Below are 14,920 nucleotides of genomic sequence, written 5' to 3'. Positions count from 1 at the left end.
TAGAATAAAGCTTGAAGTATCAATCATTTTGATTTGTTGTCTCGACAGTATAAACATCCTCCAGCCTTTTGTTATTCAGTTGTCTTGTCTCCTTGTTGGTATGCTTGGCTGACCAAGTTCTTGATTGACTTTCTTTTTTAACAACATACTCCTACAATCATTTCCATTCTATGGTCCATTACTAGCTGTATGATGGGTCTCAGATGTGCTGTCTCTCTCTTCTATACACCAAATTCTCAGATAATGCATATAAGGTTCAAATGAATGGTCTCTGACATTTTGAATCAGTTATACTTTTTGCACTGTGACTTAGTCCTACATAATTTTCTCTTCTAAGGAGAATGACTCAAATGGTTGCTAGTGTTATTCAGAGGCATATCATATATTAAGGTGCTTATTTTTTCTTTGTCCCTCATCTGTTGCTGAGGGTAATTCTGTTTAATGAAAATGCTTTCTGTTGTGTTGAATACTGGCAAAATCAACATAAGGACTTTTGTTTGAAACATCACATCATCTACAGTAACTACTGTTAGTACTTCAATGAAATAATACTTCAACAATACTGTATATACAAATGACCTGGGGTTTAAATTCTGGATAATACTAACTAGGTGATATGCTTATTTTTATGAATGATAAAAATATATTCATAAAATGATTTTTATGAATTGTTTTGAATTAGAATGAAGATGTAATATGATTAGATAAAGCCAGGGAAAATATTTTGTATAACAAGTTCTAAATGATATTTAATAGCAACAGCATGAGACCCTGACCTTCGAAGAACATGGCATCAAACAAATAATGCAGGACACATGGATGCCTCTGTTAACTCGCAAGGATGTGCATGAAAAGATGGCCAGCTTTCCTTTTCCCTCCAATCTCAGGAAGCATTGAGATTAAATACACAAGTGCACTCCTACACATGACCTACTGAATAGGTTATTGGATGTAGCTATTGTTTGAGCCCAGTAACGCTACTTACCATGGGCTGATCTGTCCTTGCTCTTTCAAGCGATGTAGTGAGTTATTTTAAATTAGAAGACTGCAATATACTGAAATTGATGAACAAACAAGAATGTCAAAAAATTTGATTCGGTCAAATATCGCTTGTGTTACTGTGAGTCTTCAGATGTTTTAGGTCATCCAGCACCAGAGACCCTTGGCCAATTTACCCAGTTGTTGATTGGGTCTTATCAAGTCTTTGTCCTAGCAGCAATCTTGCACAAATCTGCTTACAAAAAACAAAGAAAGAGAATCCTGTCTTCGATGCCCTGGTTTCTTCTGTGATGCAGAGGGCAGAGTGTGTTTTGTAAACCATCCACCTTGCAAAGTCTTTCCATTCTCCCTTCAAAGGCATGTGCATTGCCCCCAGCCATGTCTATGGCAGTTACATAAAACCATTAGCCTTGCCTTGCTGCAGACTGACAGAACTTGAACTGCTTGCCCAGGTCCATCATCACATGTGGTTTTCCCAAAAAGGTTTTTATGTCACTACAAACCTGCAACTATGCACTTTAAGTATAAACTTCAAGCACTTTGCTGCTCACCAGCACTGTTGAAGCAAATGTACTATTTTGTGAGACTTGATTCTGTCCTCTGTGCCCTTTGATTCATAGTTTCCATGAGCAGCTAGTTAGACTAGGTTTGATTGACTTGGGAGAATATCACACATTCCCCGCACCAATAAAAAGAGAGCCACATGTGTAATGTGTTCAGTGAGGACCGCATTATCTAGGCCCTTGTAAAATTATTGGGTTGGACTACTAATCCCTTGCATTACTTGAAAGTAATTCAATTGAAGATAATCTGTGTTTAAATACAAACAAATTTGTTGACCGAGATTTAGCTAAAAGCTGTGAGTAATTATCAGCAGATATTGGTTCCAGAAAGCAATGGTGATAAATGTGTGCAGGGATCAGTGGGGATCTGAAGTAGTAGAGGGAAATGAGGCGCATAAATGCAATACCTGTGCTTGCCCAAGTCCTTTCAAAACATGATTTTTTTTTGGTTGCAGGGACCTTTGAGATAAATTTGGTACGCATTTCACTGTCTTTGAATGGATTACAGTATGCATACAGTGCCGGATGCCATTTCTCTTGGCTCAACCTTTATCCAGTTTCTGAAAATGAATTCCATTATAGAAATCCAAATTTTGTAAATATGTAGCTGTCTTGTGTTGCACATTTGTTAATGTTAATTTGATTGAATTACAAACCCGTGAGAATATTAATCAGTGCGGCTTGAACTCTATTTATTGTGGAGATAAAAATCAAATGAAGTTTTTTTTTTCGGGACTAGCAAAATGCCATTTTTAGCACAATAATACTGATAGCGGCATGGTTCTAATAGTGGAGATGAAAAGGGTACAAAATATAATGGAATACAATCCTGGGAAATCCATGCAATGCATTTCCTGATGGCTTCTTTTTCTTGACATCCTTCAACCAATAGTCAATAACCATTAGTGCCCCAATGCTGCTTTTAGGCTTGGACTAATCCACTCCACTTTTTCCCCCTAGTACTAATGAACAAACCTTTCTGAATGCAATCAACCCATGGTCACTGGATTTAAAAGAAAAATCTGTAAAAGGTAATAGTTCTTTTTTAAGACGGTAATTGGTGAGTAAATAATGTTTTGTCATGTTTGCATTGAAAAACTCTTTGTTAGCAAAGGGAATGTAGGCCATGTTTAGTGAAAATTGCAGGCATTATAAAGAATGCTTGGAGGATAGATTGCTTTATGAAAAGTCTTTGGTGCACTACAGAAAAGGGGCTCTCAAATTAACAATATGGACTGGATCACAGATCTCAACAATTTTGATTGTCCTGATGGTTGAGTGGTAGAGAGGCAGGAGGTGCAGGGTTATATGAGGCATTTGCTGGCCTTAGTTTTACTATTAACAAGATGTTTTCATTGACTGTTGATCTGATTTGCCTGAGGAAAGTAGTTCTAGTGATGTAGTACATCCCTCCAAAAGTTATAAAAGGATGAGACAAAAACGTACCAGGGCTGCCAATAGACCTACGGTAACATTAAAGGAGCTGCAGGAATATCTGACAAGTACTGATTCCTCTCTGCATGTGACACAATTTCTCATTCTTCACATGTCTAGGCTTTGGGGTAGCAAGACTAGACAGAGGCCCATTCTCACAAAAAAAGAGATCCAAGCTCAACTAAATCACCCCAAACCATGAGACTTTTATCATGGTGGAGAGAATCGTGAATGGCTACAAATACCTGTCGATTGTTAGGGCAAAAACTGCAGGTTTCTGCTAGTAAGCTGAAGATGAATAGGAGTTTTAACTTTCAGCATGACAATGACTCAAAGCATACATCCAAATCAACAAAGGAATGGCTTTAGGTCAGTGTTTTTGAATGTCCTAGCTAGATCTCAGACCTGAATCCAACTTAAAATCCACGGGTGACCTGAAGCAGGCTGCCTTACAATTCAACAGATCAGTTTTTGTAAGAAAGAGTGGGAGAATAAGACAAGATGCCACACAGGTTTTATTACACCGCTCAATCTTTTTGGGTACGAATCTCCAGAATCAAATGGTGCTTTAACAAAGTATTAGTTTAGTGGTGTAGACACTTCTAAGTTATTGTTTGTTGTGTGTGTGTTTTTTTAATCATTATTATTTTTCATTTTTCCACTTAAAAAAGGCTCTGTTTCACTTTTTTTTTTTAATAAAGGGAGAAACGTTGATTTATTTATTTTTTAAACACAAAAAACTGCCATATTAACAGGGGTGTGTAAACTTTTTATATCCACTGTATATCTGCCCTGTCCGAAAATGCTTTTTTTTTTTTTTTAGCTGAACAAGAAACTCAGACCCTCAAATGATTAGCAGAATACTTTTGAAAAACGGTTGTAGAGAGACTAAATGTAGCTTTACTCTTTAAGAAAAAGCTTCTCCAAAGGCCTTTTATTGTGCAACAAAAACTTTCCAAACCAGCATGAGGACTAAAAATCTTCTATTTCCCCTTTAAAAACAGTACTAGAAGCCCTTCAAGCTGAAGGTAGTAAGTACTTAGATGTGACAGCATTGTCAATTATCTTTCTAAATAGCCTAGACGCTGCATGAATCAGTGTAAGCTTGGTAGCTGCTGTTCCGTTACCCATCGCCACTGCTTCCTAATGAATCGGAATACCGGAGAGGCAGTGACCATACTGTTCTACCATTGACATGTGGAAATTGACACTTTATTGTCTAACAGGATCTCACCAACGATGTATGTTCACTCAAGAAAAGAGTCTCCATTAGGACGCCCATTTTCAGTCTTTACTCCATCAGCATGAGGCTCTTACTGCATGCAGCTGGTACCACAGTGGCACGGTGCTGCTGGGTCTTTCATCACAGCATGTCTGTTCAACTTTGAAAAGTATTCTTTAAATGGATCTTTAGCAGTAAGAAAATATGGTTTATGCTAATGTTTCAGAACAATCTTTTCATGAGTACAAGGCAGTAGAACTGCTCAAATGATCATGTTGTGATGACCTCTATTTATTTGCATATGATGGATTTACAAGCCGTATTGTTTGCTCTTTTTTGAAAAATTCAGTCTATTCAGGGAGTTCTGAAGGACTCAGACATTAGACACGTTTATGAATGTTTCCTCACAGGATAACTAATATGCAAGCGAACAATTGTTGATGAATTATGCATAGTTTTGTAATATTGTGTAGGAAGCTGAATCACTTTTGTCCATATATAATACACATTATTCCTTACACACTGTTTATGCAGCATGAAATAACAAATGGGTCCCTAGGGTACTTCTCAGCAGGTACGAGTAAATAAAATGCTTACAAGTAAGACCTGTTGAAGAGAACATGATGTTGTCCTTCTCAAGTGCCTTACTGATTCTAATTATTTTGCTGTTAATAACAGTCATTGCACTTGATTGTACAATGACTGTTTGCTCCTTCAGTAATCATAGCTGTAACAGCATGAGCTGAACTGAAGGTCTTTTCCTTAGTAAAGTCATGGGTATTATTCCCTAGAAGCCAGTTCAGCATGATTTATGCACAGTTTCCCTCAAAGATGTTTACTAGCCTGACTCGCCATGTCTGTAGGGATTACCGCATTTCACTTTCTTATTTATTTAGTACTGTTTAATGTGGATCTGCTTTCTGGCATAGCACAATCTATGGGCTGTGAGTTTGTTGGTGCACACACACATTCACACACCCTCTCTCCCTCTCTTTCTCTCTCTTTCATTTCTCATTCATACATTTCCATGACCTTACAATACATAGTTTAACCTTACTTAATCACAGAATCAATCTGATAGGCAGTTATATTCATTTATACTTGCAGACTAAACATCCTAGAGCTATGTTGTTTACAGATAAAACCATATCCTGCCATAACCAGAAACGCTTTGTTGTTCTAAGTTGCACTATTGCAATATCCTCATTGAATTGTCTTTTATTACCACTAATTGCAGTATATATTTATAGTCTTGAATAGCAGACAGCCTTATCCAGAGTGAGTTTGTAGCGATTTGTAGTCTCCATCATATATATCCTTGTTCTAATATAAACAAGTTAGCCTCAAAGAATCCTATCAAGCTATAATCCTATTAAAGGAGTATACAGTTTTTACTAAGTTTTTAAGAATTACTACTTAATTAGATAATCAGTCTTCACAAAGAATATATTCAAATGATCAGCGCAAGTCATCTGTTTTATGCTTGAAGGTACACATCTTACTTCCACATCTACCTCAAGATGTAAACAAGTTTTTCAATCTCCTACAACCGAGGCTGTGTCGTGCACTGTGCTTTGAATAAGAGATTATTGAGGCAGGTGCTACAGGGTAGAGATAGCATTATTAGCTACAGCAGGAGGCTTCCTCCTCAGGTCTCTCCAGCAAACAGATCATAAATCAGTCTCGGCAAGATCCCACTGGAAGTTGATTGATAGGCTGAGTGAAGAGCTGTATACCCGGAGATGATTTGCAACTTGATCAGATCAGTTCGATATGAAAGCTAGTGTCAATGCCTTGAAATGATATGACTTGGCCCTCGTCCAATACAAGCATAATTGACCATTTGAATTTTAAAAGTTATTCAGCTATTCAGTGGATGTTTATATGCTCCTACAGAGCAATGGGAGACAAAGCATTGGAAATCTTTGGGAAGCATACAGCAAGTTTCATTCAGATATATCACAGGTGCTATATTCAGGGGAAAAGAAAAACAGAGATGGATCACATATCATGAATCTTTTCCTATTACTACTCTGGAAGCACTCCATCTGAGAAATCTAATCAGATTGTTGACCACTTACAGTGCAGGTTGAAGATTTCTCTGATTTCTCTCCCTCTTCATGAACAGGTTTTTTTTCCCCCTTTTCTCTTTGCCTCTACATGATTTCTGTCTTTTGGTTTCTGACCCTTGATTATTTTCTATGTTGAGATCATTGTCACGATCACATGATTCTTGGACTCCATCAGTGTAATTGATTAAAACGTAAAGATACAGAGCTTAGTGCAGTAGACTGAAGTGTGTGTGTTTGTGTGTGTGCATTGACCTTGACTACAGTCAGCCACTGATTATGATTGCCACACATCGTGTCCCTCCAACAGTGAGCGTAATGTGTAATTATTTTCCCTGCCTTTTGTTTGACAGTGGTGAACGGCTTGCTGAAGGACTTCAAAATGGCTCAGTTCTTTTTAACAGTATCTGTAATGAATAGAGAAACTGGCAAAATTTCAATAAATAGGGTATGTTTTGTTATGACACCAAAATGTCAGTACAATTTCCAGTGTATGGCTTTTTTAACTGTATGTTTTATTTGGTTTTTAAGTGTTTAAAAATTAATGCACATCATGCTCTGGATTGTGAGTGCAACCAAATGACAAAGTGAGACAGATCATGCATTGCAAGGAGTTTTAACAGGCAAATTACAATGTCTTATGAGACAAGGATTAATCCACTGACTTGTCAAAATCACCAGGATTAAAGGCTTATACCTCTACACTTTCCTAATAATGAGACTTATTTATCAAACTTGATAGAAACTGATATTAATTGTTTGCAGGAACATTTACAAAAGAAATTTTACAAAAATTCATTTAAAAGAAAGCAATACAAAATAATTTACAAATTAAGGTTAATAAGGATAGCCATGGTGCTCCAAAAAATTGAGGAAAGGATAGTCTGCCACTTTGGAAGGATTATTATTTAACTGTTTAATTGTTTTTGTTGTTTTTAACAGAGGTTTTTATGGGGAGATCAGATGTACTCTGAATAAACATGGTATTTATCAAATATGCACACAAGTAGGAAGACATTGTTACTGTTTTTTTTTCTCTCCCACTCTCTATCTCTCTGTCTTTAAATTTGCCAGGAAATTTGTTTAGTTTGGCGTACAAAAACAGTTCCATGAAGCTTTACTAAAAGATTGCTAAACAAGTCCCGTAATTTAAATGTGCAAGTGTTAAAACATGAGCCCTTATCTTGTCACACAGAACATTTGCAGCTAAGTCTAAAATGTCCAATTTGTTCATTTCTAAACCTGTTTAATACTTTGCACATCAGTAGCTTTAAATGAGAGTCTACTAAATGGTAACGTAATGCCTCCTGCTGAATTACTGGCAGATTCAAAGCTGCTAATAACATTACAGGACTTTGTTTAAAAGGACTGAGATGACAAATGTGTTGGTGTCACTAATGTGCTATTGAAAACATTTTCTTATATTTAAACATGAATTTTATGTCAGTGTTTCAGCATCACCTGTTGATTTGTCTCATTACTGGTGATTACACTGCTCAATTCTCATAGACTTGGGTGACTTACTTTCGGAATTTTACTCAAGTTTTGAGCATTTTCTTCATCCTCAAAGAGCCATCATTGGAAATTCAAGGGCTTGTTACTTGTGAAATATGGTCTGTAAGTTGAGCCAAAAGCATAGACCTACCTGCTGGGTATGATCGCTCAGAATACAGTCAATACACACAGTCGATCGACTGCACCCACGACTTTGAGGGGAGAGTTCGACCTGTTATGGAGTCAACCTGTTATGGAGACCTATTAATGTTATATCGCTGCAGTCAGTGGAGGTCTCCTTCATTCAAAATTCATATCAGATATACTCTGTGAAATAGGGAATTGAGCCTAGAAACTGGAATAGTAGACTTTATTCCCCTATACAGCATCGGCTTGCTGTATGGCCAAGGCTGGGAAGGTTATTCAATACACTAGAATAGTTAGGCTAAATTTTAAATCGAGATGTAGTTTGTAATGTACATGAGGTTCACCATGTACATGAAGGTCTATGGTTTCTTGGGACAAAGTCCTACATGAAGGGTCCAATGGGTGTATTTGCTCCCCCATACTGACATTTTTAAGTAAATGTGTAGAACTGGCTAAGTGGTTTATCTGTGGTCAGTAACTTTGACTTTGATACTAACTCACAACTAGCGGCTTCCACTTTAACCTAATTCTCTCAGATTCTTAAAAAATTCAACTAGCATAATATTCACCAGCACATGCAACTAATGTACACATGCATACATGCACCATACTGTAGATGGAAACCAGAAAGATATAAAGGTGTTCTAATTATTTAAATTATTTACATTTTATTACTACAAATATTAATCTCTACACTTTATTTTCCCATTCTTGCTTTTTTTTAATAATAAAAAAAAACACACTTGAAATCTTCTGTTGCATCTGTTATGTGTACAGTTATACCTACTGTTGTATTTTAGTCACACTGCTTCACGTCTCCGTTTCACCGTGGCTGACAAATGCGTCTTTCACAGACTCCAACTCCCAGCAACCACCAGCACTCCTACATTCAGTCCCATGACTTTTATGTTCAAAATGTTCAGATCATCTTTTGAAGCCATTTGGTTTTACTTCCTCGCTGTTTACATCATTCAGCTCTTTAGGTTTGTGACATTACTAGGCTGTTTAGATTTTTAGCTCTGATTTTCTGTGGGATGTGGATTTATTGATTGATTTATTTATTTATTTATGACTTTGATTGTTTTCCTGACTTTGATCCTGTCTAGCTCTGATATTTCTGTGATTACCCTGTAGACTTTCACCTGCTTTGACTACTGTTTTTTCCTCTGACGATTGGGATTATCTGCTGTGCCTGTTTTGCTTGTTCCAATACCTTCGCCTGTCCCTATTTTTGTGACTTTTTTTGCTATTAAAGCCCTGCTATTGCATCCAACCCTGGTAGTCTGTTCTGTAGCACCTGTTTCTATCCCTCACCCAAATTAGCCTTCATCATCTGCTGCTGACAATGACAACCTGAGGCATTTTACAGCAAATGATGCTAATTATAAATTCTAGTTTTAGTTCTAAAAGGTGCAACATTGGCTGTGCCATGTTCAAAGTCGATAAACTAAAATCCCAGATATACAATGTGCATCACAATAATTGGATTTTGTATTAATGTGTCAGCTTTATTTAATGTGCTCAACATTTGCTTTAATCAAACCGCATGAAAGGCATGTCAATGCATTGGCCTCAGGACACAAATCAAGTCTCCCAAATGAAGCTTTCCACAGTGCCGCAGTGGGCAGCAGCATCATCTCATCACTGCTCCAAGGCTCCTGGTTCGATCACAAGCTTTTCCAGTTTGCTCTTGTTCTACAAATCATTGAATTCTAAATTTCCATTAGGTGTGAATAATTGTGTGACTGTGTATACAATGTATTCTTTGTATGGTGTGTTTCTGCTTCATGTCTAGTATTTCCAAGGTTTTCTGGTAGAAAAAAAGAAAAGGAAAAGGTTTGGAGAAGGGGGAAAAAAAAAGTACTATGGATCCTTATGTTTGGGCTGCACCATTCAACAAGATCCATGCAGAGATTACTCTCTTACTTGCTTATTCTTCAGTGGTAGCAACATGTAGACATGAAAACCATGGAGAGCTTCTGTCAGTATGTAGTGTTGATGAGTGGGAGTCATAGACTGAATTTTTATCTAACGTAGCAACCAAGATCAAGTTTACTAAAATCAATCTTGGCTCAAAGGTAGATCGTTGAATAGTCTAGAGGCCTAAATCACTAAGTAACGGCATTAATTTATTACATTAGTAATCCTTACAATCTCAGCTCCGTGAATGCTTGACTGCTCGGTTGCCCTTTCATAATCTGGACCCGAAGGATTTATGAACAAACCTCTTTTGTATTATGATGCAAGTTAGTCTACTGGAAAATCCCTTAAAAAAAGAAAAATAAAACACGATCGGCCGTGATTCTCAGAATATCGCACTTCCATTTGGAAATGAATAATCAGTCATGTGTTTTAATTATGGTGTGAGGCTGCTAGATTAGCGAGTAGTCTGAAGATGGATGAGTTACTGATTATGCAAAAAGGTCTGATTAGCAGAGTATCTGAAAGAATAGGAAAAAACTTCTGAGTGATAGCATCAGTGATTGCAGGTGAAGAATGTAAGCACTGAAGTGGTTATTATACAGCCAGCACCATTTTGCATAACAGGCCTACCATTAGAATTTGTACTCATGCCACGATTTACCGTTTTCTTATGTAATTAAAATATATAACAAAAATATTAATTAAAAAAAAAGATCTAAAAAGAAATCATATAAAATGTACTCTTATTATTGTACACTTTCACTATTTTTTGTATTACTTTTTAGGTAGTTCCACATGCTCACGAAGTACATTATTGAAAAGAAACGCCTAAGCTATGCATTCTGTCTCTTATTAGATCAAATTACGTGCTGCAAGCAAAGCCAGTGTCTCGTCTGTCTTGTAGACCATTCAAATGTGTGACTGATTAGAAGAAACTTTTTTGTACCACAGGCAATATTCAGCAGTGCATTTAGGCTAATCTACAGAAAGGTTCACAGACTGTCCTCAGTTACCGGTCCTGACAATCCAAGCCCTGGTGCGCTTGTGCTTAATTAATTCCCCTTATTAATATGAGACTTCTGGAAGACTTGGGGATGTTAAATGGAAACAATTGCATGTATGCTGACAAAAAGGCCCTCTGTGCACTTTGGTTTGCCTGCTTGTTTTGCTGCAACAGCAGTGCATTTAATCAACTGTGCTTAAGGCTACATGTTAAAAGAGTAATCTTTCAATGCACTCTTCAATAGGAGATTCAAATCTGTGTAGAAGGTAATAAAACACATTAGCCTGTTGAAGTGGGAGTTGTGAGAGGGAGATCAAGTCAAAAAATATAGGAGTTCATTGCAATATCCATGTTACTATTTCAAAAAAAGTGAAGCTCGACAGAAATGTATGCCTGAGCACCTTGGTTGTATGCTCTCTACTACTTTTCAGAAGTTTTTGACTTCAGATTCTAGCATCATGGGTACCTGAGCAAGAATTTTAACCCCTCACCTGTTCAGTGTCCTGGGATGATTGTAAGATGCTTTGGATAAAAATATCAGGCAAATGAAATGAGTCTTGTATTGCCACCTCACAGCTCCAGGGCCCCTGGATTGATCCTGAGCTCAAGTTACTGTCTGTGCAAAATTTTGGCTGTTCTTGTTTGTGTGGGTTTCAACAGTTAAGATAAATTGCCTGTAGGTGTGAATGAGTGTATAAGTGTTTAAGAATGGTGCTCTGTGATACACTGGTGTCCCATCCTGGGTTTATTCCCATTTCACGGCCATTGTTCCTAGGATCGGCTCTGGCTCAACCGCAACCCTGACCAGGATAAAGTGGTTACTGAAAGTCAATACGCGAGTCTGTCTCGATAATCTCCCCATGTTGTTTATATCCCAGACACATAATCCATGCTAATCCCATGCTCAACAGACTAAAAGCCCTGGCCAATTTCAGACACTAATCAATGGATCAGAAGGCACGCTAATATAAAGAATTTAAAGACTTGCATTATAATAAATTCATTCATAACTGATAACATATTATCTTACAGTTATGGAATTTGGCAGACAGCCTCATCCAGAGCAACTAACATTTCTGATTGTTTTGTACATCTGAACATTTGAGGGCTCAGCAACTTGGTGATCTTGGGATTCAAACTTGCAACCTTCTGATCCAGTCCAACACCTTAAACACTAAGCTCCCACTTCCCTTCACTTATCTTCTCAGTTACTTGTGAAATATGGTCTGTAAGTTGAGCCAAAAGCATAGACCTACCTGCTGGGTATGATCGCTCAGAATACAGTCAATACACACAGTCGATCGACTGCACCCACGACTTTGAGGGGAGAGTTCGACCTGTTATGGAGTCAACCTGTTATGGAGACCTATTAATGTTATATCGCTGCAGTCAGTGGAGGTCTCCTTCATTCAAAATTCATATCAGATATACTCTGTGAAATAGGGAATTGAGCCTAGAAACTGGAATAGTAGACTTTATTCCCCTATACAGCATCGGCTTGCTGTATGGCCAAGGCTGGGAAGGTTATTCAATACACTAGAATAGTTAGGCTAAATTTTAAATCGAGATGTAGTTTGTAATGTACATGAGGTTCACCATGTACATGAAGGTCTATGGTTTCTTGGGACAAAGTCCTACATGAAGGGTCCAATGGGTGTATTTGCTCCCCCATACTGACATTTTTAAGTAAATGTGTAGAACTGGCTAAGTGGTTTATCTGTGGTCAGTAACTTTGACTTTGATACTAACTCACAACTAGCGGCTTCCACTTTAACCTAATTCTCTCAGATTCTTAAAAAATTCAACTAGCATAATATTCACCAGCACATGCAACTAATGTACACATGCATACATGCACCATACTGTAGATGGAAACCAGAAAGATATAAAGGTGTTCTAATTATTTAAATTATTTACATTTTATTACTACAAATATTAATCTCTACACTTTATTTTCCCATTCTTGCTTTTTTTTAATAATAAAAAAAAAACACACTTTAAATCTTCTGTTGCATCTGTTATGTGTACAGTTATACCTACTGTTGTATTTTAGTCACACTGCTTAACGTCTCCGTTTCACCGTGGCTGACAAATGCGTCTTTCACAGACTCCAACTCCCAGCAACCACCAGCACTCCTACATTCAGTCCCATGACTTTTATGTTCAAAATGTTCAGATCATCTTTTGAAGCCATTTGGTTTTACTTCCTCGTTGTTTACATCATTCAGCTCTTTAGGTTTGTGACATTACTAGGCTGTTTAGATTTTTAGCTCTGATTTTCTGTGGGATGTGGATTTATTGATTGATTTATTTATTTATTTATGACTTTGATTGTTTTCCTGACTTTGATCCTGTCTAGCTCTGATATTTCTGTGATTACCCTGTAGACTTTCACCTGCTTTGACTACTGTTTTTTCCTCTGACGATTGGGATTATCTGCTGTGCCTGTTTTGCTTGTTCCAATACCTTCGCCTGTCCCTATTTTTGTGACTTTTTTTGCTATTAAAGCCCTGCTATTGCATCCAACCCTGGTAGTCTGTTCTGTAGCACCTGTTTCTATCCCTCACCCAAATTAGCCTTCATCATCTGCTGCTGACAATGACAACCTGAGGCATTTTACAGCAAATGATGCTAATTATAAATTCTAGTTTTAGTTCTAAAAGGTGCAACATTGGCTGTGCCATGTTCAAAGTCGATAAACTAAAATCCCAGATATACAATGTGCATCACAATAATTGGATTTTGTATTAATGTGTCAGCTTTATTTAATGTGCTCAACATTTGCTTTAATCAAACCGCATGAAAGGCATGTCAATGCATTGGCCTCAGGACACAAATCAAGTCTCCCAAATGAAGCTTTCCACAGTGCCGCAGTGGGCAGCAGCATCATCTCATCACTGCTCCAAGGCTCCTGGTTCGATCACAAGCTTTTCCAGTTTGCTCTTGTTCTACAAATCATTGAATTCTAAATTTCCATTAGGTGTGAATAATTGTGTGACTGTGTATACAATGTATTCTTTGTATGGTGTGTTTCTGCTTCATGTCTAGTATTTCCAAGGTTTTCTGGTAGAAAAAAAGAAAAGGAAAAGGTTTGGAGAAGGGGGAAAAAAAAAGTACTATGGATCCTTATGTTTGGGCTGCACCATTCAACAAGATCCATGCAGAGATTACTCTCTTACTTGCTTATTCTTCAGTGGTAGCAACATGTAGACATGAAAACCATGGAGAGCTTCTGTCAGTATGTAGTGTTGATGAGTGGGAGTCATAGACTGAATTTTTATCTAACGTAGCAACCAAGATCAAGTTTACTAAAATCAATCTTGGCTCAAAGGTAGATCGTTGAATAGTCTAGAGGCCTAAATCACTAAGTAACGGCATTAATTTATTACATTAGTAATCCTTACAATCTCAGCTCCGTGAATGCTTGACTGCTCGGTTGCCCTTTCATAATCTGGACCCGAAGGATTTATGAACAAACCTCTTTTGTATTATGATGCAAGTTAGTCTACTGGAAAATCCCTTAAAAAAAGAAAAATAAAACACGATCGGCCGTGATTCTCAGAATATCGCACTTCCATTTGGAAATGAATAATCAGTCATGTGTTTTAATTATGGTGTGAGGCTGCTAGATTAGCGAGTAGTCTGAAGATGGATGAGTTACTGATTATGCAAAAAGGTCTGATTAGCAGAGTATCTGAAAGAATAGGAAAAAACTTCTGAGTGATAGCATCAGTGATTGCAGGTGAAGAATGTAAGCACTGAAGTGGTTATTATACAGCCAGCACCATTTTGCATAACAGGCCTACCATTAGAATTTGTACTCATGCCACGATTTACCGTTTTCTTATGTAATTAAAATATATAACAAAAATATTAATTAAAAAAAAAGATCTAAAAAGAAATCATATAAAATGTACTCTTATTATTGTACACTTTCACTATTTTTTGTATTACTTTTTAGGTAGTTCCACATGCTCACGAAGTACATTATTGAAAAGAAACGCCTAAGCTATGCATTCTGTCTCTTATTAGATCAAATTACGTGCTGCAAGCAAAGCCAGTGTCT

Source organism: Hemibagrus wyckioides, linkage group LG27 (genome assembly GCF_019097595.1).
Source record: "Hemibagrus wyckioides isolate EC202008001 linkage group LG27, SWU_Hwy_1.0, whole genome shotgun sequence".
Lineage (NCBI taxonomy): Eukaryota > Metazoa > Chordata > Actinopteri > Siluriformes > Bagridae > Hemibagrus > Hemibagrus wyckioides.
This window is presented reverse-complemented; position numbering follows the sequence as displayed.